At 40.6% G+C, this 23,400-nt stretch overlaps 1 long non-coding RNA gene across 1 annotated transcript; it reads left to right on the top strand.

Annotated features, from left to right (window-relative positions):
* The first annotated feature begins 449 nt into the window (after positions 1-449).
* LOC137157538 (uncharacterized) lies at positions 450-23,371 on the top strand. The gene is made up of 3 exons (XR_010921139.1): positions 450-796; positions 17,282-17,350; positions 19,720-23,371. It is a non-coding gene; the product is annotated as an uncharacterized lncRNA (long non-coding RNA).
* Positions 23,372-23,400: the final 29 nt, after the last annotated feature.

Here is a 23,400-nt window from a genome sequence, read left to right as displayed (position 1 = left end):
CATTGGCCCCCTCGTGACGCCCAGGGGGCTCTGCCCCGCCCGGATTGGGCGTCGAGGACAGCCCTCCCATTGGTCGCAGGGTACCACTGAGAGACGATTGGTCCATAGACGACGCAGGTAAAGCAACGGAGACTTTTGATTGGTGAACCGGTGTCACTCAAGTCGATTGGACAGTGCTGGAGTGAAGTAATCGTTCTCCTCACGCTGATTGGTATGAACTGGATCCGGATGTAGCTTTGCAGGCGATGATTGGCAATCGTGGGCGGGGTCAGGAAGAGCGTCGGGGCGATGTGATTGGTGAGGACTGTCTCATAGAAACGAGGCAGGGGGTGGAGCCAGAGACCTGCAGCCTCGGCGACGAGAGCTGCGTCGGGCCGCTCAGAGCATGCGCCGCGACGGGCCTCTCGGGCGCCATTTTACACGGTGCGCTTTCCCATTTTAGGCGGGGAGGAAGGTAGCGGGAGTGGTCTGTGCACTTCCTGGGGAGCCCTGCTCTGGCTCGGGCTGGGGGATGGGCTCCATGGGATTTTCCGCTTCTGACTGAAGACTCCGTCTTCTCCCGCTGTCCGGCGGCGATGGTGGCTGTAGCGAAGGGGGGCTAGTCCCCTCCTGTAGCGCGGTGATGGCGCAGCAGCAGCCGGGGGGAAGGGGAAGCTCGGTGAGGCCGGACCCGGAAGTGAAGGGACCTCTGAGGAACCGCTCGCCTCGCCCATGTCCGCGGTGGAGGAGGAGCTCCGTGAAGAGGGGGAGGTGGCGGCCCACGGGAGCCGCTTCTGGAGGCGCCGGGCACGGCGGAGTAAGTCGGTCGGCGCAGCCCGGGGGGGGGGGATTGGACTCGCAGGCGCGGCGGTGAGCGTGCCCCGTCTGGCCGTAGCTGTGCGGGCACTTTCCGGAGCCGGCTGGCCGCCAGTGTCAGTGAAACGACGGGCTGCCCCTTCCAGGAGCGTGTTCACTCTGAAGCCTACCGATCACAACGTCAGTGGAGAAGGTGCTGGCTCCGTCGCTGTCAGGCGCTCCAGGAGAGACTGCGGGGAGAGGTCTGGGGAGCTGCCCGTCTCCCCTCCCCGCCGGCATAGCTATGCTGTGGTAACCCGCTAGCTGTTTATTGCACGTGCTGCCGGCTGGGTCTGTGCATGTTGCTCGTGGAACCACTGCACAGGGCCTGAGGTGGTAGCTCGCTCCCTGCTCCATCTCCCTTAGTCGGTGTCACACTCATGATGCACAGGATGGAGTGGGGTGTGGAGGATATGCGTGACTTGCCTCCGAGGCAGTTTTTTCACGTGGCTGTAGTGCTTGTGACTGGTCCAAGCGTGACAGCAGCAGAGACTAAGGTTCCCTTTCCACAGAACAACAAGGGTGCAGCTTTCCCATACCCAAAGCTGGTGGCTATAGCATTGTTCGTTGTTAAAGGATAGTGCAGCTTCCCTGTCCCTTCCTTGGTGTTGCCAGGAGTACTAATCGTGGTGGTGGGTGTTTCTGGAATAAATAACAAATAAAATCTTCAGGTTTATCTCAGTTTAGCTATTGAATAACCCTCAATGGCAGTGGCTTTCAATTATTTGCTAGCCTCAGCTGGATTTGAATGTCCTAACTGGAAGTGAAAATCTATCTCCTGCGCCCTTAGCCATCCACTCCACCAACCTTGGCCTAAGTCTTAAACTGGTTATTTGGGACATTTTCAGCTCTACAAGAGAGAAGCATTAGAACTGTTTTGGCTTTTTTTTTTTTTTTTTTACTAGGGAGTCACTAAAGCTTGGGCTATACTAGGAAATTGGGTCCATATAACTGTTTCTCAGGGCTGTAAAAAAATCTATACTCCATGGGTGATGTAGTTAAACTGACCCAACCTCTGGTGTAGACAGCGCTACATTGATGGGAGAATTCACCTGTCAACCTAGCTACTGATGGGAGAACTTTTCCGTTTAACGTAGGTAGTGTCTTCAACTGAACTGCTGCAGTAGTGAAACTGCACCGCTGCAGTATTTTAAGTGTAGACAAGCCCTTACTCATCAGTCGACTGTGTGTGTGTGTGTGTGTGTGTGTGTGTGTGTGTGTCTGCACTTCTGTAGTAGTAGGCACCATCCATGTCAAAATCGGTGGTAAAATCATTCATGCAGAATAGTCATATAGTCAGACTTGTGTGAGGAGGGGAAAGGACTTTTATCTTGTAAAAACAGTCGAAATGGCCCATGCAGTCAAAAGTAGGTTGCATCCTCGGGTCCATTTCTCTTCTTGGGATCAAACATACATACAAAAGGGATAGTTTCATAACTTACTTTTGGCTGCTGCCCTGTTGTCAGCAAACTTTCAAAATGCTGTGTACACGTGTGTACCAGTGAAGCTATCTAAACCAAGTCCGATTTATTTTTTAAAAACCTGCTTCATTGGAATTAATTAAATTTGCTTTACTTTTAAACATGTAAAGCATTTAATGACTCCTTTATAGACTAACTTTCATAGATAAAGTAACTATTTAGCTGAAAGTCAAGCTACAACATGGAGTGCTGTTATCACTAAATCTGGTAGAGATCTAAATGTAAAGTAATTCCGTTAAATATTTTGCATAATAAACTTATACTTGAGAACACCCCCTCAACTTCCCATGAGTGCTGTAGGCTCCAATCCTGCAATGGGCTCTGGCTGCTGTGGTTCACCATGCAGAGCTTATAGGAAAATCAGGTCATTGGTCATTGTCTGCTGCATGATGCCAGAACAGTTTCATATCTGAATAGGCAGCTTCCAAGTCTGGTCTACTTTCAAAGTGGCAAACTGACAACAGAAAAGCTTATTAGTTAGGCAGTGTTGCGTGGTATGTATATGCTTTAGGTAGAGAGAACCTGTAGAACCAGCTGTTCAAAGGGGAGCCTCAGCCATGCAGGGGAAAAAAGGCCAGAACATAGTTCTAACAGCTGGTGTTCAGTTGTGATTTTTTTTTTTTAATTTTTTAAAAAGATTTTTGATGTACTTGCCTGGTAATGTGTTTATAATGCATAACAGAAGCATGGAGTTTGAGGGAAAACATTTTTTTTTTTTGGTTTGTTGTGTGGGGTTTTTGTGCTAATTGAGCTTTTTACTACAGTACATTGCAAGTTGGCAGCTTATTCATACATAATATCATTAGTTATGTTTCATAAGACATTCAGATTCTTCAGTGTGTAAACTGAGGCGACTGCATTATTGTTAAGAATACAAGATGAGATATTCTAGTAACTAAAAAAAGTGTGGTTTGAAGATTGGTCCTTCTAACCTATATATCTTTTATTTGGAACGTGTTGCCCAAGATTGTAAGTGGCTTTTTTGGAGCAGAGGTTAGGGCTTTGTAAAGCACTTAGTACACCAGCAATCAATAAATATCAGCTATATATAAAACTAATAAGCCTTGTTTCTAATTACTAGCAGAGGCCCAAATGCTGACCACCTCTTGATATCACCATTGGTGTCTGAGACTACATGGAACATTTAGGAAGTTATTGATGCATCTTTCATCTAATGAAACATGATGGACTTGTAGGCATGAGAAATGATTTCTTTCCTGTATTCTCAGTGGACAAGAGGGTCTACTTCGTATTGTAATTACCATAAAAGTACCTCAGACTGTTCAGCCAGTCAGACCACCTAATTGAACATTCTGACAGTACTTAAAGAGATGACATCTAGTATAATGGAATTAAGAGTTCACTGAGATGGGGGAAGCTTTCATTTAGTTTTAAAATATGAATTTCAGAACTTCATTACAACAAGAATTGCATTATGTATGTTGAAATTGAGTTTTTCCCAGTTCGTTGTAATATAAATAGTTCCCACTCAACTTGAACTAATTTCTAGTATGTATCCCATTTTGTCTTTTTCTGTCTTACTAAGGTCATCCTATATGGAAACAAATCTTGTTAGCAGTCCACTGCTTATTTTACCTAATGGCATAATCCACTGTGACATAGCTGCCCATCTAGGAATCAATTTGTCACACACAAAGTTAACATCCTTTTAGGAATAGCTGCAGGAGCAGATAGAAAACTTAGATGCACAAGGAGAATTAAAAATGAAACTATTTAATAGGAACCTTTACATGGAAACAACCATTGCTGTGATTCCAAGTGTGTGGATTATACTTTCATACATATTGCATCTGTATGAAAATTGGATATACACGCAGAAATTTGGGTCTGTGGGCTTTTGTTTAAAGATTAAAAGGCGTCTCTGCATGCTGACATGAATTTTTTTCTATTTCAGTAAGTAATCTTAGGTATTTATAAATAACAGTTATGAGAACTGTTAATAAAAAATCCTGAATTATAGTCACACTTTATAAATACACTCGGGTGTGGGGGGACTTGCTAAGTTCTTTCTAATGACCCTATCTGAGTGGAAAAACTTACAGACATTACGCTGATAGTACCAGATGCTTGGAAACCTGTCCAGGAAAACTAGCAAGACAGCAAAGGCAGTGGATTTTCCATTTCATAACGCTCCTTTATAAGAACATAAATACCAGCCAAACACAAATTGTTAAAAGGAAAGTTCTTTAACTCATTTTGGACCCCTAGTTAGTAAAGGCCAGATGAGGATGTTTTAATTAGTTTAATTATTCAAATTGTATGTATTCTGACACATTCCACTCTTATTCAGAACTAAGAACTCCAATATACTTGCACCTCACGTAAACATGATAGTCCAAATAGCCTTCGCAGTATTCAGAATATCTGAGCTTTGTTTTCCTGCCCGCTTCTGAACACTTGATGTAGAGGGGGGGTACTGTTTTCATTCAAGAGTGTTTAAAAAAGGACCTACGTTGAGTGCTACCTCTTAATGATGCTTTTGTTCCTATCCTTCCTTTTGGTCTCCTACCTTTTCTGAACTTCTTCCAACATTAATCCTATGCATTGCATTGTGTGGTGAGCATGCATTCTAGTGGTGCCTGAATACTAACCTCCTTTGAGCTTCAGGACATCTGTGCCACTGGAGTTGGCATCTTCCTACAAAACATAACATGATAGTTTTGTATCATACATGATTGTGAGCTGTTTGAGGAGAACATCTTTCTAGATAAAAAGGAAACACTTTTTTCAATGTTTGAAAATATAGATGTCTTGTGAACACAAAACTATAGCAGGAAAAATACGAGTAAAAGTAGCTACGTTACTAAATGAGACGGGTTAGTCTAGTTTTAGTCAAACCAGTATTGTCCATTACCATTAACCGCAACTAGTAAGTTGCTCTTCTTGATGCTTGCTGCTGAATGCATAATAAAGGTTTTCCCAAAAAGTTCACAACCTATTCCCTACCTTTTGCAAACATGTTCAGAAAAGATACAGGGCCTCTGCTTATCTTACTGAAACTTCCCCAACAATTCCAAGAAAATTCTGTAAGAGTTGCTACCGCATAAAAGGTCTGAATCAGCATTTTTATGTCTCCCTGAAGTTTGTGGTGGTCTTTTGGGTCTATATTACTGCTGTTTCATTAGCAGCTGTGAAGTAACTCTTCTAGATGTTGCATTAAAATATAGTGCTATATTTCAATACATTAGAAACTTTACTAATCTGTTGAAGACACTGAGGAAAGATGCAATTCTCAGGCAGTATTACATTGATGTTACAGCTACTGTTGCAGGTTGCTCTCATGACCTTAGTGGAAGAACTGGTTGGCAGTCATGAAGTCAGCAGCTCTCCCAGCAGGTCCAGTGAGCTCTGGGGAAAATTAAAATCTCGTTATTACTAAGTAACTTGTCCAGTCTCAGTTCTACTTTGTGGCTGCAATTCTCCATGGAGACTTCCTGATCAAAGAATGTGTGCATGGCTCACAATATGTCAGTTATCTGCATGTGTCAGTAGCAGCTGTTGGGAGTGAAGCCTTGTGCCAAAAAAGGATTTTAATCCTGGCTGGCTTGTTAAAGGCTACTTCCTCTTTAGTTTCAGACCAATCTGCTCGCTCTGCATGTCTTCCTCTTTTTGACTCACATAGCATGATGACTCTAAATCTAAACATTGGATACTCTTCTCTGATATTTTAGGAACTATGCTTAGTAATCTGCATGTTATAGGACAAAGCATAAGAAGAGCATTGTAAGTAAGACTTATTTTTGCCTGCATTTTTTCTTATTGTGGTGATCGTAATCCGTTTGCATAAAATACTAACTAATAAGTATAAGATTTTTGTTACTGTTTTTAGTAAAAGTTGTGGACTGGTTGCGGGCAACAAACAAAATTCACGGGAGCCCATGACCTGTCTGTGATTTTCACTAAAAATAATCAGGGGGACTGACAGCTGGAACCTCATTGCCAGGGAGGTGAGCACAGTTCCAGCTCCAGCCCTGTTGGAAGCAATGGGTGGGTAGTGCAGACCCCTGGTGTGGAGCGGGCAGGGGGATGCACAGCCCTAGCTGCAGGCAGAGGGGGGGAGCATGTGGCCCTGTTTCGGCTGCAGCCATAGGTGAGGGGAAGATCAAGTGGCCTCATTTCTAGCTGCAGCGGGGGTGGGGAGGTTGGTGCACAGCCCCCCTGCAGCCACAGGGTCCCACAGCTCCAGCTGCATTGGCATACAGCCCCTGCCTGAGGGTGGCAGTCGCTGACAGCTGAAGAAGTCACAGAGTTAGATGAAGTTACAGAATCTGTGACTTCCTTGACCTCTGTGACTAAATTGTATCTTTACTAATGAGGCTGGGTGTTGAAGCAAACCTTTACTTTAGGTCTGTCTTTAAAACCAATTTACATAATGCTGACAATGACTATTCAATGAAATACCTTGATATAGACTTCAGTTACTGTATCATTTCACTTAGCAAACACAAACAAGAATGCAATTGCTCTGATTTGTAGTGAGAAATCCATTTAATGTCCTAAATTGTTTAGTGATTTCTCTAATTCTATCTTTCTTAATTGTAATATCCTCTCTGCATCACTACTTGAGAAGTAATGACTGACTATAAATGTCTAGAGAATTAATTCTTGCTTTCATTAGTGTATTGCACTGGAGGCAGAGATTTAAGTAATAGCTCTGCAGGCTGGATGTCATTGTTATAAAATATCTGTCCAGCCTTTTACTTTAGGGATGGGAGAGACTTTGGTATTTGTTACTTTTTACTTATCTCAGGACAATCTGTTCCTCTGCCTCACCACTTAAGAATAGGGCAAAGAGTAGAGAAATCAAATTTGGACAAATTTCAGAAGTTTTCCCTTAATTAATTCTTCTGGTTTGTAACTTTATCTTTTAATGTAAACGCTTCTTTCCTTCAGCAGCCATATAATACTTACTTTGTTTAGCTTTTAGGTGAAGAATATGGAAGATAAGCAGAAGTGTGAACTTCTGTAAATGACCATTGATAAAGAGTGACGTTTTAGTTATAACAACCTCTACCAAATACATCATGCTGTTTGTTTCCAGTCTGGTGAAGTAAGAGCCTCAGATCTCCACTGTCTGAGTCTTGTGCACAATGTTTTCTTCTTTGGGTACACTTATTTTTTTATTGATTTGGACTCTTATGGACTTTGTGGCTATATTAGCATAGAGTTTTATCAGCAATGCTACTATTTAAATTATTTTTAAAATTTCCACTGTTGCATTCAGGTCTAAAATAACCTCATTGTATTGCATCCTGTTTAAAACAGCTTTTTTGGTGTATTCCACACTGCTGTTAAAAAGAAAAAAACCATTCCACGTGGGATAAATACTTTCTGCTATGTGCCTGCAGATCTTTTAAATCTTCCACTTCTTAATGAATTGAGACATGCCTGTATGTTGTATGAACTGAGGAAAAATTCTTAATTTCTGCCTGGTACATAATTATATATAAACTAGTGACAAAGGCCAATGTTAGTGCTTTTAAGATATGTTCTAAAAACTAGAGCTTTTAAAAATTATACTATGTTTGCATCTAAACTTCTGAACATACAGCTTTCCTGTTTCTTACCACATATTCTTAATCTGTTAGAAATTAATTTGTGCCAGATGAAGGAAGGTTTTTGGTTCAATCAAAACATGAACCGTATATACCATGAGTTTCAAAGCCTTCTGTTTCTTGATTTGGATGTAAACATACTCAAACTTGTGTGTCATACAAGTTTTTTGAAAAACTGGTTAGTATATTTGTGGGAGTGGCTACTCCCTGTAGTTAGAGGTGTTTTAGAAGATGCTATATCCTGAAATACAGGAAAAACACCAGAGAGACTAAAACAGATTTCATTTTCAGGATTACATGAATCCTGAATCCATATTTAGGCATCTAAATATGTCACCTGACTGCTTTTCAAAGTGCTGAGCACCTGCAGTGCCTGTTAACTTGAGTGGGATTTGTTAGTGTTCAGGACTTCTGAAAGTGAGGCCTCTTCTATTTAGATTCCTAAATTCCAGCATCCATCTTGGAGGGATTTGGCCTAAGTGCTTATTTTCTAGTTTTTTGTGGTATTGGTCTTGCAGTCCCCATATGGTGAACAGGTCATTCAGTTTTCTTCTTACCTGAGAAATTGCTTCATACTTATTTTCAGAGCTAAAATATGCCATTATTTCACTTGGATGGCAGAAGAGGAATCCCTTTTTTGTTTTTACCTTAATGTTGGCAGCAGAAGAATTAGTTTCTCTTTTTCCCAGAGGGTTTTTTTAGAGGATTTGTCATTACCAATCAGAAGTAAAGCTGTTCCACTGGTTTTTGATTTTTTTTTTTCCCCCTATACTTGACATTTAGTTCAGCTTTTTTCAATTCTTAAAAGTACCTTTTTGGACAGATATCTTTATTAATTTTATCCATGCTGCAGCAAGAGTCCAGGAGGGGGTAAAATTTGTGTAGGAAACTTAATCTGAGATTGAATGAATAAATTTGGTTCACGAACACTGATAAGAAACGTGTGTGTTTTGATGTGGGTTTTTTAGTAAGTTGCCTCTACACTCATGCAGCACAGATTCTATTCTGGGGGAGGAATAGAACATACATAGATGGAATATTGAAGATGAGCACTCTGATTTGGTTCATATCTCAGCATAGGTCTCATTTCAAAGCTCACCAACTTTGATAGGCTGTTGATCAAAATGACAGATACAGACCTAGTTATGGAACTGTTGAGCACCCATGCTCAAACTAAAGTCAACAAGAGCTTGTAGATGCTCAGCATTCCTATAAATCAGGCCCCAAATATGTTGCTGAAATTGCTTAGATAATTCTTGGGACACTAATGGGAGTCCATGCGGAAGAGAAATGGCCAGAATATCAGCCCCCAGGTTAAGAGTCACTTGGTTATATTTTAGAATAGCTTAGTAAACCTTTGGATCTCTGCATCCATTGGAGCAACACAGTTTGACGAAAGAAAATTTCAGTCAGTTTGGAATTTACTCTGCAACTATGTTAAACTAGTTTATTTTCCTGAATGTTGTAAAAACTAGATACTACTTTGTCCCACCTTCACACTTCTGTCTTGAGTATTGCAAAATTAAAATCTTGGTTCTATCCCATTGACAGCTAGACCTGTTTTCCTTCTCATTCTTAGTCTATTTGGGTACCTCTTTGGGGCAAGGACTGATGCTGTTTGGTGCCTTTCTGCATTAGGTGCTGTACAGTCTCTATTGGAGTCACTAAACATTACCATAATATAAATTAATTGATGGTACGTCAATTAATGCTTAGTATTTTAAAAAGCTTGGTGACTTTTAGATTGATTTAACTCCGTGCAATAGATGGCAAATGGTGCCTACAATTACCACTGATGGAGCTAAAATTTAAAATAATTCATAGAAAAATATTTTACTTTTTGCAAGAATTAGTAAATATGTAGATATAAATCTTTGTAGCACACACCTCTTGATAAATACCAGTATCATTGCAGCTCTCTAAAATTTGAATCTCAAAAATAGCCAGGACTTCTGACTTCACAGAAACTGGCCCTGTTTTCAACTTTATGTACATTTCTCTCATCCAGATACTTTGAGAAATACTAAAATCAAGTTTGTAATGTTTTCTTTAAATCCTTCTTTCAGTCTAGTTCCATTTTACGAGTACTGATCGGCTTTTTTAGCCTTTTTTTTTTGCATATGTAGAATGATTAACAATAAAACACAAGTTTTATCTAGACAGCTTCATTCCTCTGTTCTCTGCTTTAGGCCTTCTTTCTCCAGTGCAGTCTGTCTCTCTCCAAACACCTAGACTCAGCATCTCTTGCTAATTTGGCTGTCAGTCTTAGGGTTTCCCTTGTGTTTAGCTGATGGTCATTTCTGATCTCTTTTAAAAAAAAAAAAAAAAAAAAAAAACATTAATGCTCTATTACACTTTTTAAAATTATAAGCACATGTATAAGCAGCTGCTTTGAACTGAGAATCCATAGCTGGCTGGCAATTCAGCTTCTGAAAATTTTCTCAACTGTGTCTGCTCTGGAACTTTATGGTGCTTGCAAAAGCCACTCTTGACATGCCTGTTTTATTTAAAAAGCTTAATTGGGAATATGAACTACCAGCAAAGCAGTCAGTGAACACCAAAAGGAGTTGCTGTATGACTAAAATCTGGGTAGCCCTTGGCTGACAGCAAACTGTGTAGCATTGTACCTGTGATGCTATGAATACCAATATTTTGGTTCTGGCTGTTGGTGGAGGACATATCTAACTCTGCCTCTTATTTTACACAGTATTTCACACTTTTCCCAGAACACACAAGAAATAGTGGAATGGATATGGAGAAATCTCACTGTTTTGCACAAAAACATGACATGCTTGTTCTGCATTGTTTCCATCCCTATATGGAAACAACTAGAAAGTCAAGAGAATTAAAACGTAAGCATTGTGTATTAGGTGTTTTTTATGTTAAAGTATAGCACTATCCCTGTTAGACATATGCTTTTCTTGGGTGGCTCTTGAAAGCTGCTAATACACAGTCTAACTTAATAAATCTTTGTCACTGTCCTGATTCAGGGCATAGCAGTTTCTTTTTTCCTAAAAGTTCTATGGACATGATCGCTTTAACTTTTATTTTTTTTGTTTTGTTTTTGATGGTGGCCTTGAGAGAGAAAATAATACCTTTGTTTTTGTTAATGGAACCTGTCTCTTGATCAAACATTGGGTGAGTTTATGATAACTTAGGGCTTTTTTAAACATACAGCTAGTTTTCTTCCTAAACTTTGAGTTTATTTTAATTATTGAATATGGTGAAGTGCTAAATTGATCATGTATTTGCAGTGATCATATTACCTACAGGTGGTTGGCTCACAAATGAGTTTGCAGATCATCCCAAACAAGTGCACATAACTTTATTTGCACTACACAAATTACCTTTTTTAAAGCTGAGTCAGCTTCCTGGGTACAATGTTCAGTTTGTCTCCACATGTAATTGTCTTAGTTACCATGAGTCATGGCAATGTATAGGCAGTGGGGATAGAAAAACATAGTGCTGACACTTTTTAAAACCTCTCTTGACTAAAATAGCTTTTCTGTAGAATGCTTTGAGGAGACTGCTAGTGAGCTCAGTCTTTTCCCTGACCCCCAAAGCCTGCCATTATATAGACTATTAATTATGCCAGATTACTCCCAGCTTCCCTCTAACCACCCATTCTTTGGCTGGCTCAGCAATAGGTGAGAATGACCCCCTGAATACAAGCTAGTTGGGGGTTCAGAATCTCTCAAGTAGGTGCAGCAGTGTGGAGATGAAAGGGACAGAATAGTTTATTTCCAAGATTTCAGAAATGCGGCATTCTGTTTGATGGCTGTTTGTCCCTTATGTGTATTCACACAATGCTGCTAAGAATGTAAAACCTGCAGTCCAGGGCAGAAGACTTCAGATTTGTAAGTCTCCTATTTGTATTTGATAAATACTGATGGGTATGATATTGATTCCAGTTAACTGGTGTTTGCATTTTGGCACCTTTGGAGACAACGGGCAGTAAGAATGCTTAAAATAGGAAGTAACAAATAGTCAATTCTCTAATTCAATGGGCTGTATTTATTTAAAGTGTAAGTCACTTGTCTGTGTTGCATGTGTGAATACCTACGTACAGTGTGTGGGTGGGGAACCTAGTTCCCTGTCTGACAGGACTATTTAACTGAAGGAACAAAGGTGAGGGACAACAGTCTCTCTACTGTATTTGTTGGACACTGGTGCAGTCTTAGTTGTTATGGCAACCAGGAGTCATCTTCCCAATAAGCTTTAGGTTCTGCATTTTATTACACAGTCGTCATGATCTGCCTTCAAGCTGGTAAATACAAGCTATTAAACTCAATCCAGTGGTTTATGCTTTCTTTTTGTTTGGTCATATTTTCATTTTAGGGAGAAGAACTGAGATATAGTAGGCAGTTCTCCTTAGGTGTCTCTATTAATGCTGCGTTTTGAGAATCGTACTCAAGTTTTTGTGTATACTTGTCACATTTGGAGCTTTTTGGTCTGTGGGTACACAGTGTTATTTCTGGAACCATTTTAAGATGGATCAATTGCTTCGACTGATGCCTTTCAATTCTCACTTTACTTGCAGTACTGGTAGTCAGCCCTGTGTAAGGAAGACATTATCTAAAATTTAGCTTCATGTTTTAATTTCTATTTGCTATGGTGAGAAGGCAGCATTTGTGGAAGGGATAGATACGTAAGCAAGTGAAAATTATGGTCCAAATTCTAGAATAAAATGTGTAGGTAATTTAGAGCATGAAAAGAATTAAATTTCACTTAATGAAAGTCCCTTCTGTCTAAGAACATCAGTCATATAGATAAATGCGTGTAAATTATAGATGTTGTGGAACCTCACTTTCTTTTTCGGAGGCAGCCTACAGAAGAAAGTCCCTTCCCCCCAATCTGAACATTTATGGGTCTGATTCTTCCTTGCCTTTCACCTTGTGTAGTTTACACCAGTGCAAAACACTACCAATTCAGAATAATGGTATTTCACACTAACTTAGACTGCATTCGTGTAAATGACTACACAAGCTAAAAAGGCAATGTTTGGGTTTGATTCTTTGTCAAACAACTTAATGAAAATTCAGATTCCAAGGCCAGAAGGGGACTACTGTGATCATGTAGTCTGACCTCCTGTATTGCACAGGCCATTGAACTTCTCCAAAATAATTCCTAGAGCACATCCAAACTTGATTTAAAAATTGCTAGTGATGAAGCTACCATGAACCTTGGTAAGTTGTTCCAATGGTTAATTACTCTCACTGTTTAAAAATGTACACCTTATTTCCAGTCTGAATTTGTCTAGCTTCAGCTTTCAGCCATTGGATCATGTTATACCTTTCTCTGCTAGATTGAAGAGCCCATTATTAAATATTCTCAATAACGTGCTTATGGACTGTAATCAAGTCATCCTTTAATCTTCTCTTTATGTTAAATAGATTGACCTCCTTCAGTCTGTCATTATAAGGCATGTTTTCTAGTCCTTTAATCTTTCTCATGGCTCTTCTCTGAACCCTCTCCAATTTAAAACATCCTTCTTGAGTTGTGGGCGCCAGGCTCAGTATTCCAGCAGTGTTTGCACTAATGCCAAATAGAGGTAAAATAACCTCTCTATTCCTATTCAAGATTCCACTCCTTCATGTTTCTGAGAAAAATATTGAGCATCCTCCCTTATTCAGTTAAAGAGGCAAAGCAAGTTTCCCAGCAAAAAGCAGGGAAGATCAGACTTGATGTTTCTGATATTTCTAAGGCTTTGTTTACACACAGGTTTTGTACAAGTATAGCTGTTTTAGTTCAGGATGTCACTTTCTCTTTTTTTTTTTTTTTTTTTTAACCAAAATAGCTAAATGGATACAATTCCCTAGTGTGGATGCAGTTATTGCTGGCATAAGGTACCTTTATACAGCTTAGCTTATTCTCCTTCCCTGTAGGAATAGGATATAATTTGGTCCATGATGGGGATTGTGCTACTTAAACTATACAGGCTAGTTAGAGGTACAGTTTGTGCATTGAGACGCTTTAGTTAAGAAAGGCAGGAAAATCATTCCTCCTCCTCTTCCACCCTCACCCCCCTCCGCCTTCCTCCTGCGTATGTGTGGGTTTAAAAACAAACAACAAAAACCTTCTGTACAAGACCTTAACTCATGAAGGATGAGTTTCACCCTCCGAGTGAAACCCAGAGAGTACTGCAAGGTCCCCTGCACCACTTGAGCCCTTAATGAGGCTTAAAGGGGCCCTGCAAAGGACTTCTTCCAAAAGAAAACTAAACAACCAAACCGGGTTTGTGGCCTTTTTATTTTTAAGATGTATACATCCTTTTAAGAACAATCTTTCAAGGGTTTTCTGCTAGTTTTCTTGTATTAAAAGTTCAGATCTTACCAAGGCTGGAAGTCTGGGGAACTAGTGAAATGACATCACAAGAGACCATGACAAACATTAAGAGAAGGGACTTTATAGTCAGTTTTAAAATTTTTTTAACAAACCTCTTAACACTATTCAGATTACATTATTAAAGATGTATTTTATATATTTAAAAAGACATAATTTCAGCTCAGCTTTCTGATCATGACTTTGACCTCAAAATAAAATTTCAGATGAAAAAGCTCCAAGATGTAATTCACTTGCATGTTGATAGTATTCTTGGTCTCCATGATTAAAGCTGAGATTTTCAGAGAGGTGTAAAGGAGTTTTTGGTACCCAAATCCCATTGAAAATCAGACTCTGCTGTAAAGTCTATTTGCCACAGTGAGTGGAAAGTTTTTCCTGCTGACTGAGTGGGCCCAAGACATCTTTCTGTTTAGTTTTCCTTTTAATTGCAAAGTCTTTCCAGTTTTGAACTGATGTATTGTCTTCATGAGTTTGTAGAGCAGTGGTCCCCAAACTTTTTTTTTGCTCCCTTTTCCTCCCCCACCAGGAGCCAGAGCTGTAGGTGGGGCCTGCAGCCTGGCTGGGGAACAGCTGAGAGCTGGAGGCAAAACAGAACTGGATGGTGCTCCCTCCATGTCCCATGTGGGGGCTGGCCCAGACTCTGCCATGCCCCTCCTGCACATTCTTAGGGGGCCCACCGCACACTTTGGGGACCGCTGCTGCAGAGGTCAGAAATGAGGCTTATATTTGCTTTGCCAGGTAGCAGCAGAACAAAATTAACGGGACCCATCAGTTTCCCTGGAGTTCAGAACCTTGTGTGGCTCAGTGAAATAATCTCGTTTTCTCACTATTGCTCCTCATAGCTTTTCTGAGCATTAAAGGGAAGTCTTCCATGGAGGACAATCCCAAAACAGTGAAGGGTAGAAAAGTGGAAACCTTTCTCCCTGACAGCCAGGAGACCTCAGGGGAGAGATGTCTTATACAGTACTCGAGGCTCTGTATGCAGGGGAGTGACAAGCTCATTCTCTCTTCTAGGTGCGTGGGAGTGCACTTGTGGGAGAGAAAAGGAAGCTTTCCGCTTATCAGCCGTCTGTGATTGATGTGTGTGAAAAATAGATACACCAGGCACACTTTAGCAACAGTACCGTGGCAGAAATCTCAGTGGTTGAGATGGGCATTCTTACCAGCATGTTGGCCCCTGGACTCTGCTGAATGAAGGCTACAAACATCTTCTTTTGTTTATAACTTTGGCTATAGTATAGTAGGTTTATAACTTTGGCTAGTAAGTGTCCTTCCTCTACCATGACTTGAAAAAATGTGCTGCTGTAGTTTGCTTCATGCTGTTATCAAAACAAGGCTTCTGCATGTTAACTCACTTCCACAAAATACATGAGTAAAGTAATGGGCAGTGACAAGTCAAATTCACTAAATACCAGAACAGTGACTCATCAAATACAGACTAAGAACACACTTTAGGACAGTGTTTCTCAACCTTTTAAGTAGCAAGTACCCCCTAACTTCTGAAAATTTTAATAAGTACCCCAACACTCAATTTTCCACGGGATTTTATATTTACAGACTAATGTGAGCCCTACGTTGAAAGAAGGGCTGAGTATATAAGGCCATGATATGACAGATGTTAGATCTAGTGTGGGTAGGGTTACCACCTTTACATCAGGGGTGCACAACTCAAGTATGTATCTGGGCGAGAGATGATATTGGCCAAAGCTAGGAGGCGCTGAGTGGCATGCCAGCGTTGGGGAATATAAAGCACCGCGCCAAGTTTTTTGCCATAGATTTGAGAGGAGGAAGGGGTGAGAGAGAGACAGAAAAAGAGAGTAACTGGTGAAATCTGGGGCTGTCATAGTTGTCAATTTCACTGATCAGCTAGAGCAGTGAAATTGACAAGTTTTCTGGGCACTGGGCTTTGAGCCAGGGAGGGGGGCTGCCACCTGGGCAAGTTGCATGGGCTGCCACCTGGCTGCCAGCCCAGGAGGTGAGCGACTGCCACCCAATCTGAGCTGAGGCAAAGGAGGTTTCTGGGACTCAGGGATGTGAGCAGGTAGCTGTCCCTCAGTTCAGAGCTGGGGTGGGGGTGGCTGCCACTCAGCTGCAAGCCCAGCTCACAAGACGCAGAAGGCTGCCACTGGGCTCCCACCTTGGAGCTGGGACCCAGTAGCAAGTGGGGGGGCTGCTGTCTGCCTCCCCCATAAGCTAACAACTGCCACCTGCCTATTAGCTGGGAGCTGCGACCTGCAACCGGGCAGGAAGCGGGTGGCTGCCATGTGCCTTCCCCAAAAGTTGGTGCCTGCTGCCTGCCTCCCAGCTGGGAGCTGTGACCAGGTGGGAAGTGGGCTGCTGCTGCCCACCTCCCCTTCACTCTTTTTTTTCCAGGTACCCCCTTGCCTGTCTCTCGCATACCCCCAGGGGTTCGCGTACCACAGGTTGAGAAACTCTGCTTTAGGACAACAGTAAGATTTTCACAAAGGAAAATGTTTGTAGAATCCATCAGTGTGTGTGCAAGGTTACCCTCTGACAGAGCCACAGATCTAGCTCCTGCTCATGGAAAAACTGGGAATCCACATTGGTTTTGTTCTGACCAACTCCATGAACTTGCAGTTTTGGGGTGTGACTTTTTTGTTTTTGTAGGTGGTTATTTTAAAAAAAAAAAAAAAAAAGTGTCTGGGTAGGGTATCGGGTGAGAAGAAACTTTTTTTTTTTTTTTTTTTTTTAAAAGGTAGATTGGTTTAACAGTTTCAATATAGACACAGATCCAGGGCCCAAGTGGGAGCTCCAAGCCCAGTCCTTTGAAGAAACTGTAACTCTTGTCTTGGTCTTATATAAAACATGCTTGAGTTATCTATAGAGGTTTATACTTCCTGTAAGAAATTGTATTTTGTACAAATAGTAAACATTGTGGAGGATGTGGCATTTCAGACCGGAGGCTTACATATTTTAAATATTGGCCTGTCTGGAAAAGATCTGCATGGACTGTCAAGCTATCATATGGGCACAAACCTGAAAATATAAACCAAATGGCTTCCAGAAACTTGTTTCTTTGCGATTTAGATACAGCAGTGGATGATACCAGTCTGCCTGTTTCCACCTTCAAGCAGTGTTAAACGGGAGTCCTAACAGGTAAAGTGCAAGGCTTTTTTTAAACTTTTGGAATAAATGTGCCACAATTAAACCGTGCAGAGGGCACCAAGAGACAAGCTGTCTCGTGGATCCCATAAAGTTGTTGTGTGAAGATGTTCCAGACTATCCTTCTGCTGATCAAGAGGAAACAAGTGGGAAAACTCAGTTTTAACAGTAGTCGGCTGTTACATTTAATAGAGAGAGACTTGGCTACACAAAAAGGAAAGTGGCAGAATCTTGGCATCTGAACTAAACAGCAATAGTATGTTTGGTGCTCTCTTAGGGCATATATTTTTAGTCAGAAGCAGCAGTGCATGAAATCTTAAAACTGCCTGTGAAATCCTGAAGCATTTTGGAATGGAAAAAGTGACAACCACTCAACTGGACAGTTAAGCATTTTTTTGTGCTGTTAAGTATTTCCATATATGGGTAGAGCCTGAATTGTCTAGATTATTTGTCATGCTTGAAGCAAAAAAGGGGAAGCTCCTTGATGAGTGTAATTATGCTAGCCTAAGGTTCTAGAGAAGATGAATCTTTCCCGGTAGCTGTGGGTACAAATATAGATTATCTAACTAAAATGGTCCAAAGTAAAGGCACCATCTGCTTGCTCAAGTAGGCTGCTGAGAATTGTGTGAACTCTTCACCCTGGCATAAAGCAAAGCATCAGATTTAGGATTTGATTTTTACCTTAATTTTCAGGGTTTACCTTTAGGCAAATTATAGCTTGCTTTTACCTGAAGCATTTGACTACTGGCCTCTGAGTCTTCTTTTCATAGAGGTTACATGCTGGCCCCATTACCAACAGAACTCTGTACCAACTGAATTTTTTTTGGTATGTTATGCTTTTTGCATGGTTGCAATCTACTTCATAAATCTTATGTAGACATGAATATTAAATGGACTCAAAGAAAACATGCTATGACCTGACAGAAGGCAATACAGGGCAACTACTCGCAAGCCAGTGCTCTACGCTGAACTACCTGAACAGGGAATGTTTCTTTCACCTTCAGACTGATACAAATACACCTACTTAATGACAACTCTTTGAACTGTAATGTCAGATGCTTGATATTGTAACTCCATGTAAGGCTGTTGGTTTGTATAAGCAAGTAGTTTAATCTGAGATTCTCACTATTGTAAGTTGCAAGACTAGTGATCTGCAGAGAAATTAACTTGTGAGCACTATGTAGACCACAAGGGAAATTGCTGAGCCACATGTGGGGAAAGGTAGTTTTTGCAGGACTAGTGGCAGCAGCATTGTTAGGGAGGAATAAAACCAAGGACATCCACACTGAACAAAAAAATGTACTTACCTGGGATCAGTGTCAAAGCACTGAAAGTGAAGGATGAATTCTAACAAGCATCAGCTACTGCTGGTGCTAGAAACCAGTGATGTATTGCTAAAATTCCCAAACTTGCTATGGCTTCCTAGGGTTTGAAAGTATTTGTTTATATCCCTGCAGTTCTCATACTATGACCAACTGGCATGATTTGTAAGGTCTATTGCTTTTTTCTTCCTACCTCTGATTAACTACACTCTAAAAACACAATTTTTATCACAAAGCATGAAATGCAAACTTTAAGATCATAGAAGACATTAATTTCTAACTCGCCATTCATGAAAGTAATGTTGGATATAAGTGCAGAGGTATGTAACTTGCAGAGTAATGTGCTTTCTAAAGCATTGGTCTTGAACTAGTGATCAAAATTTTGTTTAGGGGCTGAAGCATTAGGTTATATCATGGTGTGGTATGTGTTAGTGAGTTATGGTCAGTGAAAGATGCACAATTCTATTGAGAAATGGAGAATTTTATTCATGTCAATTTCATATGTCTAAACTCCCCCAACCCTCACTAGCATTTACTCCATTTTTTTTAAGGTTCCCATCTGCTTAAAGGCCAGTACTATCACAATTCTCTTGCATACACCTCCTGGCTTTCTATTTCTTAAAATTAGAAGAAATCCTTGCACTAAAATGTACTCCATTAATTCAGACTTTCCTTCCCTCCTCAAACCACCCCCCACCCCAGCAGCTAGGCACTGAGGCCACCTGTCTTCCCCCACTGAACCCTACACAATATTTATTTCTAATGTCTAGCACATTGTGTGTGAATAAACATTCTTCTGATAACTTGGCTACATGTGAGTTTGAGAAGGAACGGTGTGGCCTCAGAATACTGTCTCACTCATCACTTATCTGAACACTTAAGTGCATAAGAATAATATCGAGCATTGTTGCTTTGCTCCACAAAAACTCTACAGTATCAGAACCTTCTGGATTTTCCTGAAATGAATTTCGTTGCTGGTAGTGGTGTATAACGTAACTCCGTGCAACAAGGTGCTAATGGGATCCTGCTTTTGTCCTACAGGAGACTTAGTCTTGAGTCAGCAAACTTCCTAAGATGGAGCTTTTTATATTCCTATGCATTTTCTGATCTTATTCGTGAGTAGGTGGGAGACTCTTCACCATATGTTCCTTCAACTGATTACTTCCTGAAATACTATGGAGCCTACCTACTTAAGTCAGCTGCACATGTGAATGTTCATGAAGTCACTCCATACACCTGAGTATTAAATCAGGAAGCTATTTAAGCCCATTTTGATTTTTTTACTGTTCTAAATGGGTGAGTTACCAATAGTTCTGCCCAACTAAGGTTCATGTGAAGTATTTTCTGTAAATACATGCAAGCAGAAGCAAAGGCTAGGCTTCCAGTTGAAGGATTTTAACCAGTAGCATTTTAGGGAGAAGGAATACATCTGACTCTTAACTGATGTTCCAAGTATTTCTAGTGGAGCAGAGCAAGGGGCTGCTGTAGCCTGGAAATCAATATTACAGCGTGAGTATCAAGTTCCAGCTAGTCCTGCTGAATGCAAACAGTGGTGTGGGCTTAGCTAAACTATACCTAGTTACATTTTGACTGACAGGAGGACCTCCCCGACTGAAGTCTGCAGTTTATTCCATGCTCAACTTTTGTGACTATAGTTATGGTCTGTGCTGTACTGGACTACTAAACTTATTCAGATTTTGAACCCTGCCTATATTAGGTTGTGGGGGAACAAAGGGGAGAACCTGATTTTGTTAGTCTTATAAACCATCCAGTAGGTAGGTGCCCATTCCAGAAATTCAGCCACAGTATATAAGCCTGAGAATAGTGATTTGTTTACTTGTTCGATTTCCAAACAGAATAAGCATTAACAAGCTTCACTAAGGAGCATTTTTCCTTATACCCTAGCTAACTGCTACAGCACTAGGCACTTTACTACTGTTACCAGTGCAAGAAGACTGTAAACAGCAAAAATTAGTGAAAATACCTGCTCATGCTATGGTTGGGTATTTAACTGAAATGTACAGCTGATATTTAAAAGGTGACTGGCACTGTCAACAAGTCCTGTTAATCAAGATAGCTTAAGGCTAGATCTCTGTATTTAAGATGTAGTGCTCTTGTCTGGGGGAAAAAAGGCAGTCTTGAGGAATAATCAGCCTAGAACAGAATCCGATAACTTTTGGACCAGGTCTAAACTTAGTCCCCCTCAGACAATTAAATCAGTTTGTGGGTACTCTTCTGAAGCAAGAAGTTTAAAAACTTTTCTCCTGGTTTATTTTAAAAACAAGTTACTAACTTGCATATCTTTCTATTGACACTAGCAAAGCAGCCTTGGCTCCTGTGGTTTTTTAAAACTAGATCCAAAACAATTGTATTTAAAGAGGTAATATAACTGCACTTTTCTGTTGAGTATGTTCTTGTAAATTCCATAATCTTGCCTGGAGCCACTCCATATATAGCTGAAATGAAGTTTTATCAGCAACAGCTAAGGTTATGAAGTAACCTGACTTTTCTAACTTGCAAAAATCAATATCACCATCTCTTCTCTCAAATGTTTATTAAAAAATAAGTAGGGCAGTACCCCTCCAGAAACACTAAATTAGGTGAAGTTAAAGGAGAATTTTAATTAAGATGTGAGGCTGTTTGTGCCCTTACTATTAGAGTCTGTATCACCCTCACTCTTGAGGAGGTAGTTTTCTTATTCCCATTTTACAAATGGGGACAAATTAAATGACAGGAAGCTGGCAGTAGAGCAAGGAATTGAAGCCAGGTGTTGAGTAACCTAACCCCTGAGTTATCCTTTAGAGGTAAGGGTAGAGCCTCTCATTTAAATCTTAGCCTCTGCTCCCAAGAGCCAGGCTTATTTTATGCCCAGGTAAGCTTCCCTCTGTTGCAATGATAAGCACACTAATATAAGGTGGGGTTTTACACACTCACAATATGCATTCGTTGCCTTTTCTAAAGTCCCTTTGTGTTAGTGACAGCAGAAAAATGCATTAATAGCAGTGATGCATAGCACTAGAACTGTACCATTCTGCTGGATATGCACAAGCTTGGCACTAGCTGTTGCTACTGTACAGTTAGACACAAATCTCTCCCAGCTAGGGTTTGTCAGTTTGAATTTGTATATATTCTAGACAGGAGTGGCTATAAAATGCAAAGATGAGGTAAACTTGTATTTTTAAATAAATACAGGCAGCACAATCCAAGCTAATAAACCTTAATGCTTTGCTGTTGCCTACCCACTAAGCATTGTTAGATACCAAGTCTTGAGTACTGTAGATTTAAATATAGCTGCATAGCAACTTCAGATGAGGTGAGGTAGCATACTACCAGCTGAGGAAGGGATTGCATAGCAATCTTTGGTAATTAACAATTGGAACAGCTGGTCCAAGTCATAACTTCATAGGGGAAGGCTGTCTGCTTTGGTCAGCTACAATGACAGATTTGCACTGAAGTTCAGACTGGAAGTTCTCCATTCTAGGATAGGTAGATTGGGCCTAGCCTAACATGGGGTGGAGATGGCCTTGTCATGGGGTAGGTAGTTGTCTCCTAGGTGTAGCCAACTAACATAGCAGTAATGCAGCTAGGGCGGACTTCATCCCCAATTAGTTTTTGGTGTGCTAAATTCTGATAAGCTGGCTGTTAGACAAACTGACACTGGGGTTTGCTCACCAAGTCAAAATGACAATTCACCTTCCCTCTAAAGGATCTCAACAGAGCAATACTAATGAATTGAGACTCTATGGCCCTGAGTTGTAGGCATATGTTTTCCCCAAAGTCACAGAAAGCATAAACCCTAGCTCTTCTGGTTTACAGTTCACTCCCTTAACTACAGGACTTCCTTTACCTTTCCTTAAATACTTTAATAGTTGAAGTTATAGGAATAAATGGAGTATAAAATCCATTTGAAATAGCTTTAGGGTACAATAGCTACAAACTTATTTAAGACTAATATCTTGCAGCTTACCTATGAATTACTGCATTACCACGGGACCAGTCAACCCACCTCACTTGGAACCAGAAGTATGCAATCAGGCAGCAGCAGAGATCAAAAAAACAAGTACTGTACTATGTTAAACCTTAAGGGAAAGCATTTTTCTTCTGCATAGTTATGTTTCAAAGCTCTATTAAGTTGGTGGTCAGTTGTAAACTTTTGAAAGAACCATGAAGTTTTGTTCAGAGTTAAACATTTCACTTAACCTCCATTCCCAAGGTGTTCATAACAGCTTTTTTACTGTAGAATGCTCTACGTGCCTCAGGGTAGACCCTACTGCCCCGTAACTAAAAGGTATTTAGCGCATGTTGATGTAGTCCTGTTTGAAAGAGGGTTTTTACACAGGGAAGGTAAGTGCAATATTTTAGAGCACTCAACAACTCACACTCCTTCTAGACTGGACAGCTGTAACACCATACTGTATTCAGGATAGAATTGCAGCATCCTCAAATTATAGATGCTGTATATAGTTTCATTAGTTAACTCAAGAATGGAGACTGCTTTCAGATTTCTTTTGAAGTTCAGAAATAGCACTGTCTACTCAATCAAAAAAATGAAACGAATCTGAAGGATAGCTCAGGTTACGTGAGGGTTGTCTGATGTACATGAAGTTGTGACTTAAGTAGGCTGGTGCACTCAGCAGAAACACCTCCAGGTTGTCAAATGTCATTTTTCATTCTTGACACCATGGACTTTGGCACAAAAGCTTCCTGAAACTCATGCTCATG

The sequence above is a fragment of the Emydura macquarii genome, unplaced genomic scaffold (assembly GCF_026122565.2).
Source record: "Emydura macquarii macquarii isolate MOO-44397 ecotype Brisbane River unplaced genomic scaffold, CSIRO-AGI_Emac_v2 contig_1551, whole genome shotgun sequence".
NCBI classification, from domain to species: domain Eukaryota; kingdom Metazoa; phylum Chordata; order Testudines; family Chelidae; genus Emydura; species Emydura macquarii.
Note: the sequence above shows the minus strand (reverse complement) of the source record. Positions and strands in the feature narration are given on the sequence as shown.